Source organism: Triturus cristatus, chromosome 3_1 (assembly GCF_964204655.1).
Source record: "Triturus cristatus chromosome 3_1, aTriCri1.1, whole genome shotgun sequence".
NCBI classification, from domain to species: Eukaryota; Metazoa; Chordata; class Amphibia; order Caudata; family Salamandridae; genus Triturus; species Triturus cristatus.
Window position 1 is genome coordinate 642,844,339 of NC_140583.1, and position 15,575 is coordinate 642,859,913.

A 15,575-nucleotide genomic window follows, 5' to 3' on the forward strand; every position below is an offset into this window, starting at 1 on the left:
CATCTCCGGTCTCTCGCCATCTTGAAGATGGGAAGCCCTGCCCAATCAGGACTAGGCTACTGCCCCCCTCCCACAGGAGAGAGGCAGGATAGGGGGTGTACCCACCCCAGGACAGGGACCCATTGGTCCCTGCCCTTCACCTACCTGTAACGCCCCTAAATCTAGTATTTAGGGACACCCTGAACCTTCCTTCCCGAGATTCCAGATTCCGAAATACAAAACTGCTTTGGCCCCAGCCCTACCGGCCTGTCTGCCCTCAAACCTGCTCCTGCTCCAACACGGCATCTCTTGTGGCCAGCAACCTCACAAACCCCGGAGGACCTGGCTACCTTTTGGCTCTAAGCACCTGGAACTCCCATGAGTAGAGGCTCTACTCAAAATCAGCTTCTAATCCCTGGCATCAGCCCGGAACCGCAAACTCTACACACTCTGCATCCGCCAAGCCTGGCCTGTGCCGGAGTGAACAAAGACCACGAGGACGACCCCACGGCGACTGTGACCCCGAGTCCGGCACCCAAGGACTTTCCTCGACGCTCCTGATGACGCCTGCAGCCTCATAACCAGGTCCCCAACCGCGATCAACAGAGGGTACGATTTCCCCGACACCAAAAGGCACCCCTGCACCCGGCACCCCACGCCCCACTGTGCCCAACTCCTGGGTACCTACCTATCCTCCAACTACCCAACTTACCTCTCGAAGTGGTGGTGGCACCTGAAGAATCTTCGTCCCCGAGCTTGCAATCTTTTTCTAAACCGGAGCTTTCCCATTGAAATCAATTGAGCGCCCGAAGGCTCAAAAGCACCCTGCACCCAGCAGCCCGAGTGGCCCTGGCGGTGTAACTTTTGCACCTATCTACTTCCCCATTTGCCCTGAGCAAGTGACCAGGAGCCCAGCTCCCACAGCTAGTCAGCAGCCACCAACCAAGGCCCCCCTGCCTCCCATAGGATAACATTGGGCCTAACTCACTCTGCACCCGGCTGCCCCTGTGCCGCTGAGGGTGTTACAACTGTACCTACCTGACCCTGGGAGACCCCTGAGTCTGTGCCCAGAACCTTAACTTTGCCAGTCGAGTCCTTACCTGAAAGCCGATAACTCAATTTTTTCCATAGGGTATTATTGACTGGTTTTTCCAGAAATTTCTTCTAAGTGTGGACTTTTCAAAACTTAAAATATTCACCAAAGGATGCGGCGGATGATATTTGGCCGTAGCGTCCCGCTGTTTGCCCCGAGGATCCTCCGGGGGTTCGCGACGCCTGGACGGAGCTGGGGGCGCGGTGCCCGGGAGCGGCCTGGCAGGAAGGCGAGGAGCCGGTGACTGTCGTGGAGGTAGCCGGCGCCGGCCCATCGCCGCACGACGCGGCGGAGTAGCCCAGTCACCAGCGGAGGTCCGGGCGAGCCGGAGCGAGCGCCAGGGATGGCCCTATGACACAGCAGCAGCCCGGGGGCACAGACGTTGGCGAGGTCTCGGCGGTCAGCTCGGGCCGCGCGGGTAAGGAGCGGGCGGGGAGCCGGATCTGGGCCCTGAGACGGCGTGGGCGGCAGGCTCTGCGGGCGCTGGTTGTCTCGGCCTGCGGGCCCAGGGTTGAGGCGGCGCTTCCCCCCCCCCTTAGCGGGCATCTTGTGTGGGGGACCGGCGGAGCAATCGGCCCGCGGGGGTGGGACGCCGCGCGAGCGATTTTGGGCCCTGCTGTGTTGCACCTTGAGGTGTTGGGGCCCCCCCTGTCTATCTTCCCCCCCCCCCCTCGGAACACTCAGCAGTGGGGGGGTCGGCGGTGCAATCGGCCCGCGGGGGAGGGGTGGTTGCTCTCTTCCGCGACTCGGGGTCGAATGGGGGCCGGTGTGCCCACCCCGTCGACGGTCGGGTGGACCGCGGGGACTCGCCCGCAGTTTTGGAGACAGCCTGGGCCTTCCGGCGACCGGATAGGGGATCGGCGGCCAAGACGGGCCGCGGGGGCAGAGATCGGTTTTCCCCCCCCCCCTCGGTAGCACTGGGAAATACAGGAAATCGGTGGCTCTGGACCCCTGCGTGGCCCTGGCAGGGGCCGCCTAGAAGGTGCATTGAGAGGCCCGTGGGGCCTGTGGATTTCCCGTCAACGAGGGTCCTCTTTCTTGCCGAAAGGGAGTGGTGGGGTCCTCGGCTGGGCCCCAGCGATGCGTATGTGCCACGTGGCGGAACTGTTGGCAAGCCCCCCCGCTGGGATTGCGGAGGCCGAGTGCTGGTAGTGGCTCCGTGGCCATATTGCGGTGGGGGGCTGCCGGAGTGGAGGAGCCTTCGGAGAGCGGTAGGATAGGGGGGAGCGGACGGACCTACGGTGCGGCTCCCTTTCGGCAGCGCAGTCGGGCTGCGGGAGCGCGTGGTATCCGCGCCTGAGCCCAATCTGACTCATCCTGGGGCGGCGTGGGGCCGCGAGCGCCGCCATGACAAGAGATAAAGGAGGGAGTGCTTCGGGCAAGCAGGGCCCCATAGACAAATTCACGGGCCCGGGAGCGGGGGCGTCCGGGGGCTCGGCTGGGGCCGTCCCGGACAATGCAGCCCTCCTGGCGGCCATCACCCAGTCCAGGGATATGCTGGACGCGAAGATAGGGGCGGTTGGGGCAGACGTTATGCTGTTAAGGCAAGATTTGCGCTCGGCGGTGACCCGCATCACGGAGGCTGAATCCCGGATCTCCAGGGTGGAACACGACGTTACTACATTGAAGCAGAGGGTCGCTAAACTGGAAACTGTTCAGAAGGGGCTTGCACTTCGCGTGGAAGATGCGGAAGGACGGGCACGGCGCAACAACCTCCGCTTTGTTGGCTTTCCCGAGGGCAGCGAGGCGGGCAGTACTGAACGTTTCTTGACACAGTGGCTTGAGAGCTGGCTTCCCCCTGAGGCCATGTCCCGCTGCTTTGTGGTGGAGCGGGCCCACAGAGCGCTAGTGCAGAGGCCACCGGTGGGGGCTCATCCGTGGCCTATCATAGCCAAGTTCTTGAACTACCTGGACCGGGACGCTATCCTGAAACACGCTAGGGCAAAGGACTCCCTGCACTACAACAATGCTCGCATCCTGATATTTCCAGACTACACGAGGCTGGTACAGCAGCAGCGCCAATCATTCACCGCGGCGAAGGCCCGCCTGCGGGAACTCAAACTTCCATATGCCCTGCTGTATCCGGCGCGTCTCCGGGTGGTGTTCCGCTCCCGCACCCATTTCTTTGACACCCCGGAGGAAGTGTTTCGATGGACAGACGAGACGGTGCGGGTTAGGCCTCATTCCCCGCCGGGTGGTGGGTCTGATTCGTCATCGAGCGGGACGGCGAGGAGGGGCCCTCAGGGGCTGCACCAGAAACGCAACAGGCGATCTAGGTCCCGGAGGCGCTCCCGCTCCGGTGGTGCCGCTTCCCGGGCGGATCCGGTACCGGGGAGCCAGGATCCTGAACCCTGAATATAGAAGGTGGATGGGGCGCTGTGGAACAGTGGGGACGGTCTACGTGCGGGGAGGCATGCTATGGGTGGGTCTCCCAGCCATGACAATGGGGATGGGGGACTTCCATTACGGATATGGGCTGTGAGTTGGGGATCCATTGGTCGGGGCGGGCTACATTCCAGTGTTGGGGATGGGGTCCGGTCTCGCCGCGACAGATACTTCATGGTTCTTTGAGGTATGGGGTGGGGGGTTTGTTGGGGAGGGGATGTTTTAGTTTTCAGATTGCACCTCCGGTAGACGCTAGTACCCTGCAATTGCATTGTCGCGCTTCCCACTCCGCAGGGCTGAGGTCCATGTTCTACCACGACAGGCATGCCACAGGATAGTCACCTACAGCCGGGAAATCTCCGGATTATTAGTTGGAATGTAAGGGGGGCCCTGGATAAAATCAAGCGTGGGGCGCTGCTTCACCAGGCAAAACGGGCGGGGGCGGATGTTGTGCTGCTCCAGGAAACGCATCTCCTGGGAACAAAGGCTCTCTGCTTGCAGAGGTATGGCTTTCAGCATGTCTTCCATGCGGGCTTCACACGGGGCTCGAGAGGGGTAGCGATCCTAATACACCGTAGGGTACCATATACACACATACGACAGTGGGGCGATCCACAAGGGCGGTACCTGTTTATCAGGGGCAGTATTGGGGAGGAGCACCTAACCCTGGGCAGTGTCTATGCGCCCCCTCCGTTGCAGTGGAACCTGGTTGAGAGGCTGCTCACCTTGCGAGCAGACTTGCCGGATGGATTATCTGTAGTGGGTGGGGACTGGAATGATGTGATGGACATGGCCAAAGACAAGTCTCGGACAGGAGGTAACCCCGGGACTGGCGCCCCCACGAAACTACGCTCGCTGGTCATGGGAATGGACTGGAGAGATGTGTGGAGGCGAAAACATGGTGATCAGCGGGGCTATACTTACCTCTCGGCGGTGCACCACTCGCTGTCCCGGATTGACTACCTCTTTGTCCCACGGGCGGAGGTAGATAGGGTGGTGGCGGCGGAGATATTGCCTCGAGGCCTGTCGGATCACTCCCCGATATCCGCTGAGATCTGTATCGGTAGGGGTAGGCCACAGTTTCGCTGGCGCTTATCCACATGGAACCTGCAAGATGTAGAATATGGGGCCCACATGAGCGAGGCGCTTGCTCAGTATTTGTTGGACAATGAGGGGTCGGTCGCTAGTGCTGCGAGCCTCTGGGAAGCTATGAAGCCCACCCTCTGGGGCGTCGATATATCTTGGTGTGCGGCAGCCCGAAGAAAGCGTAGGGAGGCGCTGGATCAGGCGGAGGCGACAGTGGAGGAACTCGAGCGTCGGTGCCGTGGGGACGGGAGGGAGCGAAATGTGCGGCAATTGTTATATGCGCAACAGACATCGGCTGCTCTGTTGCTCGACGAGGCGAGGCAAATCTGGCTGGCGACGCGCAGCCGAGTGTATCAGTGGGGGGACAAGTCTAGTAAAATGTTGCACCGTCTCTGTCAGGGCACCTTCCAGGCCCAGGAATTGCCGGGCATTCGGGACTCGGCAGGAGGGCTGATTACGGATCCCCCGGCTTTGGCCGCGAACTTTGCTGCGTACTTTGCAGGCCTATACGCCCCACAGGAATGCTTACCAGGTGCCACTATAGATAAGTTTCTTGCAGACCTGCCGCCAATTGGGGTGTCCGATGAGGTGAGGGACCAGTTGGAGGCCCCCTTGACCGACGAGGAGCTAGGGGTGGCGCTGGGGGAGCTCAACCCGGGCAAGGCCCCGGGACCCAACGGGTTTCCCTGCGAATTCTTCCGCCGGTTTTGCGCGCAAGTAGTCCCGTATTATCGGGCAGTGGTCGAGGAGGCCAGGGATAGGGGGGTGCTCCCGGCAGACTGGAGACACGCCGAAATTGTGGTTTTCCATAAGCCGGGCCGACCCCCGGACCAACACGCCTCCTATCGCCCCATTTCCCTTTTAAATGTGGAGGCCAAAATATTGGCCAAAGCATTGGTGAACCGTCTCTTGCCACATATCACCACTTTAGTGCACCCGGACCAGGCGGGATTCATGCCTCAGCGGGCCACCAGACATAACATTCGGAGGGCGCAGGTGGCAGTAGCGGCCGTACAAAGGACGGGACAGCCGGCGGCCTTGCTGCTGGCGGACATGGATAGAGCGTTTGACTCCCTCAGCTGGGTTTATCTCTTCGCATTGCTCCGCAGACTGAATCTGGGTCCCCGGTTCCTTTCCTACATAACGCTCCTTTACACGGACCTCACGGCGGCGGTGCGAGTGGCGGGGGCGACCTCTCCTACTTTCTCCTTGGGACGCGGAACGCGGCAGGGATGCCCTTTGTTCCCGTATCTTTTCGCTCTTGCTATGGAGCCGCTGGCTAGGTGGATACGCATAGATGCGCAGGTTCGGGGGTTTGAATGGGCCACGGGCCTGTCCGATCGGATTGCGCTATATGCGGACGATGTCCTCCTTTTTCTTACGGATGTGGACAGGACTGGGCCACGGCTCCTGCGCATTATGCAGATATTCGGGGAAACGTCCGGCTTGTACATGAACCCTCGCAAGTCCACCCTGTGGGCGCTGGGTGAGCGCACGAAAATGGGGGCGTGGGCCTCTTCAGTTCAGTCAGCGGTAGGGGGCCTGAAATATTTGGGGGTGTTCTTGACGGATGTGCCGGCGGTCTCCTGGGAGCGAAATGTGGCCCCAGTATGGGAGCGCGTCCGCTCCGATCTTAAAATCTGGTACCGTATGCCCTTGACTCTGTATGGGCGATCGGCAATATTTAAAATGGTGGCGCTCCCTCGACTCCTATATCAGCTACAGAACCACCCATACAAGATTCAGCCAGGTTGGTTCAGACAGGTGAATTCGGTGCTGGGGCAATTCCTGTGGGAGGGGGGTAGGGTGCGCGTGGCTATACGGACGTGCTTCCTATCCACCTACTGTGGAGGGCTGGCCACCTCGGATATTCTGTCGTATTATCAAGCTTCACATCTTCTAGTCCTTAACGAATGGTGGTACGGGGACAGGGGAGACCCGGCATATGCGCTGGAACGGCAACTTATGGGACGCCACACGCTGCATACACTCCTTTACTCTGCGTCCCTGAGGGGTGTGCTGCCCCCGGTCACGCAGGTAGTGTTTCAAATCTGGAGGCAGGCTTTGCGCCGTATGGGATGGTGGCGGACCTTGACTCGTGAGACTCCCCTGTGGCACAATGGGCGTCTACCCCACTTGGCGGCCCTACAAGGTTTTAAGGGATGGGATGACATTGGCATCTCCACGCTGGGAGATGTCATGCGAGGGACGATACTTAAATCTTTCCCTGAGCTACAGAAGGAATTCCATATGCCTCGTGAGCAATTTTTTAGATATCTCCAGCTCAGGCATGCCCTGTCGCCCACATTGGTGGGACTGGATTCGCTCCCTGACTTCAGCCCATTGGAGGCGAAAGTCTTCATGGGGGATCTACCTGATAAAAAAACCTCCAGGATCTATCAATCCCTTGTTACGCACCGCTCCCCCACACTGAGCAAACTTCGGGGGGACTGGGAGGCAGAGGTGGGCGCTCTGGAGGAAGAGGATTGGAGGGAGGCGCTGGCCGCCCCGCGAGGGGCTGCTATAGCCATGAGGCTCCGGCTGGTTCAATTTAAATACCTGCATCGGGTGTACTTCACGAGAGTGCGGCTGTGGCGGGCGGGGCTGATTGCATCCCCGGAGTGCCTGAGGTGCGGCAGGGAAGAGGGCACATTCTTTCACACTATCTGGCAGTGCGCCTCCCTTGACCGCTTCTGGAGGGGAGTTTTGGCGTGCCTCTCGGAAGTATTGGGGTGGGAGCTCCCCCGCTCGCCGCGATTGGCTCTACTCCATGTCATGGAGGATATAGGGGGCAATATATATAAACGTCATCTCTTGTTGCTGGGACTCACTCTGGCCAAGCGGGACATTGCAAGGGAGTGGAAGGCGACACGAGCCCCATCCATGATGGGATGGAAGAACGGCCTGGACTTTTGTATGGGGCTGGAGCGGCCCGTCTTCGAGGCCAGGGGGTGCCCACGCAAACACTTTAAGATCTGGAAACGCTGGGCAGACTACCGTGGAATAGGGCTGGAACCCCCCGCAGAGAGGGAGACCAATCCATAGGGGCAGCTATACACGGACATTGGTGGTCCTGGGGGGGCGGTGCGGGGATGCGTACGCTGCGAGGGGAGAGCGGGATGGATGGAGGGGGGAGAGTAGGGCTAGCAGTAGGAAGTGCGATCTTTGGGGTTTTGGGGCGGGGGGAGTTGGGACGGGAGTTGGGGAGTTATTGAATATACAATTGTCTATTGCCTTTATGTAAATGTATGAAGGATTTGGCAGACGTCTCTGGATTACAGGGCTCTGCATGGTGATGGCTATATTGACATAATAAAATTTGTTTTTAAAAAAAAATATTCACCAAAAATCAGCCGAGTAACGAAAATACTCACCTGCTATTAGGTGAGCTCCCAGTGCTGGATCTTGGTGCCCAGCACTGACCCTGAAAATTTTTCACAACCGTACTTACCAGTAACCCAATTTTCTTCCGTAGGAAACCCATTGACTCTTTTTCTGTGAAATTTCTTCAAAGTGTCGATTTCTGCAAACTTTAAATATTCTTTAAAAATCGTATAAATTGTGAAAACGTAATTACTTACCTGTTCTGGATAAAGGTCCCAGTACTAAGTCAAGGCACCCAGTACTGGATTACAAAAGTAACAAGAACATACTATACCTGCAACTTGAATTTTCTTCCATAGGGAATCATTGACTGTTTTCTATGAAATATTTTCTAAGTATCAACTTTTAAAATAGCAAAATATTGTCTAATAATCACAACAGTAACTAAGTCGACTTTTATCACTTGTTTCTAAGTTCCGGCCCCAAGACTGAATCTAGGATCCAGTCCTGGAATCCCAAAAGTAATCCTAAAAGTAATCTATTGCAAATAACTTGAAACTTCCATTGAACTCGATGCATTATTGTGTTTTAAAATTGTGTTGCCTATTGCAACCAATTGTAACTTCTACAAAAGCCAATTGCATATTGCAAAAGTACTTATATAAAGCATCTCATTCTGAGAAAGTATATTTTAATACCTATTGTTGGTTCTAAAATAAAACAAGCATATATTTTTTATATATAAACCATTGGCCTAGAGTTCAGTTATTGAGTGTGTGAGACCATTTGCTGACTGTGTGTGTGCAACAAATGCTTTACACTGTCCTCTGATACTGCCTTACTGCTCGACCAAGCTACCACTTTAGAGAGTAAGGTTATATCTAACTTTAACCTCTGCCAAACCTCTGGGGACTGTGGACTCTGTACACCCTGTACCTATTTGGGAACAGTATATACAGAGCCACTTTCTCACATCCATCAAGATATTATTGGCAGTGGCGTCAAGATTCTGTTATCCATTTTTAGGGTAGAGCATGCGCAAGCGCATGCATCTCGCTTATGAGACACTGTTGTTAACAAAAAGGACTTGGAGCCCACCCGTTGCTAATCGTTAGTTGGTTTGCGTGGCACTCTTATTTACAACCTCGTAATTCATCAGGGCAGGTCTAACGTCATTTCCCTTCCTCTCTGTGGAGCAGGGACCAAGCACTGATTACTTCAACTTAATCAGTACGTGTCCACTAATCAGTGCCCATCAGCTGCTCTCGACGTGATTGAGGTACTATTTTGTTCTGTTTAACTTTTGGTGCCCTGCAAACTGAAAGTGTGTGACTGGCAAAAACGTACTCGGCAGGACAAACAAAATTGCAAAGATGTGTTTTCTATAACTAACTTACTTTTATTTTGCCAAGTCTTCTTTTCTCACTTTGCACTCATGCTCTTTTGTTTTTGCTTGTGGGCACTGCTCTCAAACAATGAGGATAATTTTTTTGCAATGCCACATTGCTTCCCATTTGTAATTTGTGAAATGATGCTTTAACACATCATCGTGCAGTATGCCCCATTCCACCCCACTCCCCCACCTCACCCCACACCAATCTGTCCCACCTAAGCCAATCCACCCCAGACCAATCCATCCATCTACAACCCACACTACTCACGCCAATCCAATCCACTCCAATCCACAGCACTCCAGTCTCTCCAACTCACCCCACTCCAAACTACCCCACTCCAGTCCAAAACAATCAGCCCCACTCCAATCTAAAACAATTTTGCCACTTCAATATGCCCCACTCCAATCCAAAACATTCTGCCCCATTCCAATGAAAACAATCTGCCCCGCTCCAATTCACCCTACTCCAATCCGCTCTACTCCAACCCACTCCAATCTACCCCACTCTAATACAAAACAATCTGCCCACTCCAACAACCTGTCCGTACTCAAATTCAAAACAGCCTTACCCACTCCAATCTAAAACTTATCTGCCCCACTTCAATTTGCCCCACTCCAATCCAAAACAGTCTACCCTTCTCCAATCTGCTCCACTCCAAAACAATCTTCCCCACTCCAATCCAAAATAATCTTCCCCATTCCAGTCTGCCCCACTACAATACAAAACAATCTGTTTCACTCCATTCTATCCACCTCCAGTCTGTCCCACTCCAATCCAAAACAATTGCCCCACTCCAGTCTGCCCGACTCCAATCCACCCCACTTCATTTTTAATAAATCTGCCCACCCCAGTCTGCACCACTCCAATCCAAAAGAATCTGCCCACTCCAATCTGCCCCACTCCAATACAAAACAATCTGCCCACTCCAACAATCTGTCCGTACTCAAATTCAAAACTGATTTCCCCACTCCAATCTAAAACTTATCTGCTCCCCTCCAATCTGCCCCACTCCAATCTGCTCCACTCCAATCCAAACCAATCTGCCCCACTCCAATCCAAAACATTCTGCTCCTATCTAGAATAATCTGCCCCACTTCAATCTGCCCCACTTCAATCTGCCCCACTCCAATCAAAAAACAATCTTCCCTACTCCAATCCAAAACATTCTCCTCCTATCCAGAATAATCTGCCCCACTCCAATACAAAACAATCTGTTCCACTCCAATCTATCCATATTCAGTCTGCCCCACTCCAATCCAAAACAATCGTCCCACTCCAGTCTCTGCTCCACTCCAATACAAAACAATCTGCCCCACGCCAGTCCATCACACTCCAATCTTCCCCACTCCAATTCAAAACAATTTCCCGGCTCCAATATGCCCTGCCCCAAAGTGCCCTGCCCCAAAGTGCCCTGCCCCAAAGTGCCCTGCCCCAATCTGCCCTGCCCCAATCTGCCTTGCCCCAATCTGCCCAGCCCCAATCTGCCCAGCCCCAATCTGCCCGCCCCAATCTGCCCGCCCCAATCTGCCCCACTCCAATCTGCCCCACTCCAATCTGCCCCACTCCAATCTGCCCCACTCCAATCTGCCCCACTCCAATACGCCCCTCTCCAGTTCGCCTCATTCCAATCCACCTCACCCCAATCCACCCACTCCATCCCAGTTCACCCCACTCCAATCCAGTCCACTCCAATCCAGTCCAAAGCAATTTACCCCACTCTAATCCACCTCACCCCAGTCCAATCCACCTCACTCCAATCAAATCCACCTCACTCCCTCCCCAAACTACCCCAGTCTAATCTAATCCTCCCCTCTCAATTTAAAACAATCTGCCCCCCTCCAATTTGTCCCACTCTGATCCAAAACAATCTGCCCCACTCCAATCCAAAACAATCTGCCATACTCCGATCCAAAACAATCTGCCCCTCTCCGATCCAAAACAATCTGCCCCACTCCAGTCTGCCTCATTCCAATCAGCCTCAATCCAATTAAATTTGCCACACTCCAATTAAGGACAATCTGGCCCAATCCAAAACAATCTGCTCCACCCTAATGCTCCCCACTCCAATCCAGTCCACCTCACCCCAATCCGATCCACCCCAATACAGCCAAATCCAATCTAACACTTTCTAATCTGCCCCAATCCAATCCACCTCAATCCAATCCAACTCACCCAATCCACCTCTATAATCTACCCAATTCAGTCCACCCAGCTCAATCCAATCTACCTCTAGAGTCCATCCCACTCAGTCCAATCCAGCTCACTCCAATCCATACCACTGCAATCCAGTCTACTTCACCCTACTCCAATCCAGTTTACCCCATCCCACCCCTCTCCATTCCCCCTACTCCATTCTACCCTACCCCACTCTTGTTTACCACACCTCACTTCAATACACCCTACTCAAGTCCAATCCACCCCACTCCAGTCCACTCTACTCCAGTTCACCCCACCTCAATCCACCTCATCTCATTTCAGTCCACCCAACTCCAATCCATTCCACCCCCTCTCGTCTAGTCTAATCCACCCCATCCCAATTCAACCCAACCCAATCCAGCCCAAACCAATCTAATCCACTCATCCAGTCCACCCACTCTAATCCACACCACTCAATCCAACCCACTCTTCCAATCCAACCCACTAACTCAACCCATTCCACCCTTTTCCAACCCACTCCACTCTACCACACTGTACTCTATAACACTGCACTCTACGACACTCTCTGCCGTGGAACCACTGAACTCTCCTTTACTCAACTCTACAACACTGTGCTTCCCTACTCCACTTTACAACACTCTACTCCCAATAGATCCCACCTGCAACACTCTACTCAACTCTAGGACACTCCACACCATTAACCTTTAGCAATACTGAACAGAAGCTACCCTGGTGTACAACATGGCAAAATCACATTGCCAAGACCAATAGCTCTTGTATAGGTGAGACCTATTAGCTTTGCCAGTGCTTGATTCATATGTTATCAATTGTATTAATCATGGAAATGACCTTACATAGTTACCAGAAATTACCTCACATAGTTACCACTAGCCTCATCCATTCCTCTTTGTGCCACAGTCAACCAGGATTTATAAGCCCAGCAAATCACCTAATAGGGTATCCAGGGCCTTGCAGGCCCCGGAGGCTTATTCAAACACAAATGCAAAGAGAATCTGGCTTGGCAGTTCGGGCTGGACTGTTCCCATGAGGCACAGGGTCTAGACTGATTTGCATATGGCTGGGTCCAACCTGGCTTTGCGTGGTAAGCAAAAGAACGATTGATTAAACCCAGATCTTTGTGACTGGGGGTGAGTGTTTGCATTGTTCAGCATTCCGTCCATCATTTGTTCCTTTTGCTGTTGTTGCCCTAAGTGGGAAGGGTATGCCCAGACGTGGGGACCGTGGTCACTGCACCACTGGTTTCAAGCCAGCCTGGCTGATATGGAGTTTTGCCCCAAAACCGGTCCCAGGATACTTGCTTCTGATCTGAAATCTCTGTAGAAGGTGTGCAGCGATTCCTACGTAGAGCGCATTGCCATAGTCTAGTCAGCTGGTGATGAAGGCTTGTGTCATGGTGCGTCCCATGTGTAGGGGTTGCCAATTGAAGATCTTACGTACCATGCGCAGAGTGAGGATGCAGGTGGCGGAGACGGCGTTGATCTGGGAGCTTGTTGTCAATGATGATTCTGAGGTTTCTGGCGTGGTTGGAGGGAGTGGGTGCAGGTCCTATGTCTGATGGCCACCAGGAGTCACATGTGTTGCTGCTGTTGCGAAAGATCAGAAATTGCGTCTTGTCTGTGTTCAGCTGCAGGCAGTTTTTCTTCATCCAGTCGGCAGCGTTTGTCATGCATCGAAATATCAGATCCACTCATAGCTTTTCATTTCCAACCACATCAACTAGGCAGAAAAATCACCGAAAGTTCTTTTTAAATTTTTGGGTCATATTACTAGCCCTCAGACGTGTGCACATCCCTAATTAGCATCACAGGAACTGTGACTCTCTCACCACCTTTTTCCAGGATAAAATCTCTCAGATCTACCTAAAGTCCAATACACAGCCTACCACTGACACCTGCATACCTTGCTGGAAGTCCGACTTGGGAGCGGATGAGACCCCAAGATTAACTCAGTTTGAACCATTTTCTCTTGAAGAGGTCCAGCGGTCTTTGGGTTTGGCTTAGTCAGGCTTCCCTTCAGATATCTGCCCTCCCAGAATTATGGCGTCTCTAGCCAGACATCTTGCTCCGGCTATTCAGTCTATCTTCAACCTTACAGTGGAAATAGGCACTATTCCCTCTGACTAGAAAGCCGCGTATGTTCTACTGATTTTAAACAAAACCAACCAGGACCCTAACACCCTATCTTACTATCGTCCCTTATCATTGCTACCTCATTTGGGTTAAGTGCTAGCGGGCTTGATTAACCACCAACTAACAGCTTACCTAGAAAAGAATAAACATTTTGACTCCTCGCAGTCCGGATTTAGCCATAGCACTGAAACGGCTGTGTTGGCAGTTAGCCATTCTCTAAGACTAGCTCTGGATGCAGGTTCCCATTTCTTGCTAGTGCTGCTTGATCTCTCCGCAGCTTTGAATACGGTCTCTCGTTCTAGACTATTGAAGAGGCAGCATAAGATTGACATTCGAGGGACTGCCCTCAAATAGCTTCATAACTTCTTGGACGACAGATCCCAAACTATCACTCTGGGCCACTACGCCTCTTGTAAGTTGTATTTGCATGAGGGTGTGCCACAGAGCTCCTGCTCCGTTCAAAATATATATGGCACCCCTTACTAAGATTGTTGAGCCTTTTGGTTTTGGAATTATATCGTATGCCGACGATACGCAGCTGCCTCTCACTTTTGATGCTGATTTATATTCTACTAAAGATTCTTTCCCGAAATGAATGTTAGCCATCACTGGATGGATGACTGACAATTACCTACAATTGAATCCTGACAAGACCGAGATCATGATGGTCGGCAAAGCCAAAACATTGTACTCTAATGAGTGGTGGCCTTCCCAATTAGGATCAACTCCATCTCCCAAACAATCTGTTAAGAATCTTGGTATAAAAATGGATCAAGCCCTCTCTATGAAAGCCCACATTCTGGATACCACAGGTAGGTGTTTCCATAATACGCGACTCCTACGTAGAAATGTTCCCTTTTTACCGCTCTCTTCGAGAAGAACTTTAGTCCAAGCTCTAGTAGTTAGTCGACTAGATTATGGGAACTCCCTTCTGGCCGCAGTTAATGAGACGCTTGAGGCCAAACTCCAAGTGTTACAGAATACAGCAACTAGACTCATTTTAAATATTCTGTTGGGTACTCCATGGGCTCCTTCACTGAAGACACTTCACTGGCCGCCATTGAAGAAAAAGACCATCTTTAAGATCTGCTGCCTCACAGTCAAAACTATAAGGGGCAATACCCCTGGCTATCTTCAAAAGAAAGTTAAACTGTATGTACCCACCAGAAATGTAAGATCCATGGACAAAGACTTGCTGTGTGTCCCCCACATTCACTTGTCTAGAAGTGGAGGGATATCTTTTTCTTACCAGGCCCCTGTCCACTGGAACAGACCCCCTTTGCACATTCGTGCTTGTTCGAATTATTGCCAATTTAGAAAATGATTGAAAGCTTCCCTCTTCTAATGACCTCTTGTTTAGATGCCTGTCTGCTACGCTGTGCAGCACCGAGATGCCGTTGGGTGATTAGAGCGCTATATTAAATTGAGTTAACATAAAATGCATCTATGGAACTTGGGTGTCGTCTGCTTAGGAAATTATGTTGAGACCATGGGATCTGACGATGTAGGCCAGCGGAGTTATATATGTGTTAAAGAGCGTGGGGCTGAGGGATTAATTTTAGGGGACACTGCAGGTTCAGAGGTGAACGGTGGGGGGTGGATCCTCTGGGTTCTTCCAGTGAGGTGGTCTATCTGAGCACATCCCCTTGGATGCCGATGTGGTGAAGTCTATTGATCAGTGTGTGGTGGGATATGGTGTTGAAGACTGCCGACAGGTCAAGAAGTATCAAAGCTAGGTTTGTAACATTTCTCCATCCAGCAACTTCGATCATTTGCTTAGTACTGGGCTTGGGCAGAGATTAGGCTCCTTCTGGGAATACCTGGGATCAGGATGCCATTTTTCGGGGTAGGAATAGACTTTAGGGACAGTGCAGATATCCTATCGGTTATTCTGTAGTTCCTTGCATCAGATAACCTCTTTAGCTCCGGTCCAACATCACGCTAGTGTAGATTACCTTTGCCAAGCAAGGGCTGTAGTATACATTGTGCCCTGGGGGCCCAACAGGC

At 52.9% G+C, this 15,575-nt stretch overlaps 1 protein-coding gene across 1 annotated transcript in view; it reads left to right on the forward strand.

The window, feature by feature from the left end:
* The window catches only part of DENND4A (DENN domain containing 4A), an 811,018-nt gene that overhangs the window by 579,058 nt on the left and 216,385 nt on the right, over positions 1–15,575 (forward strand). The window lies entirely within an intron of this gene.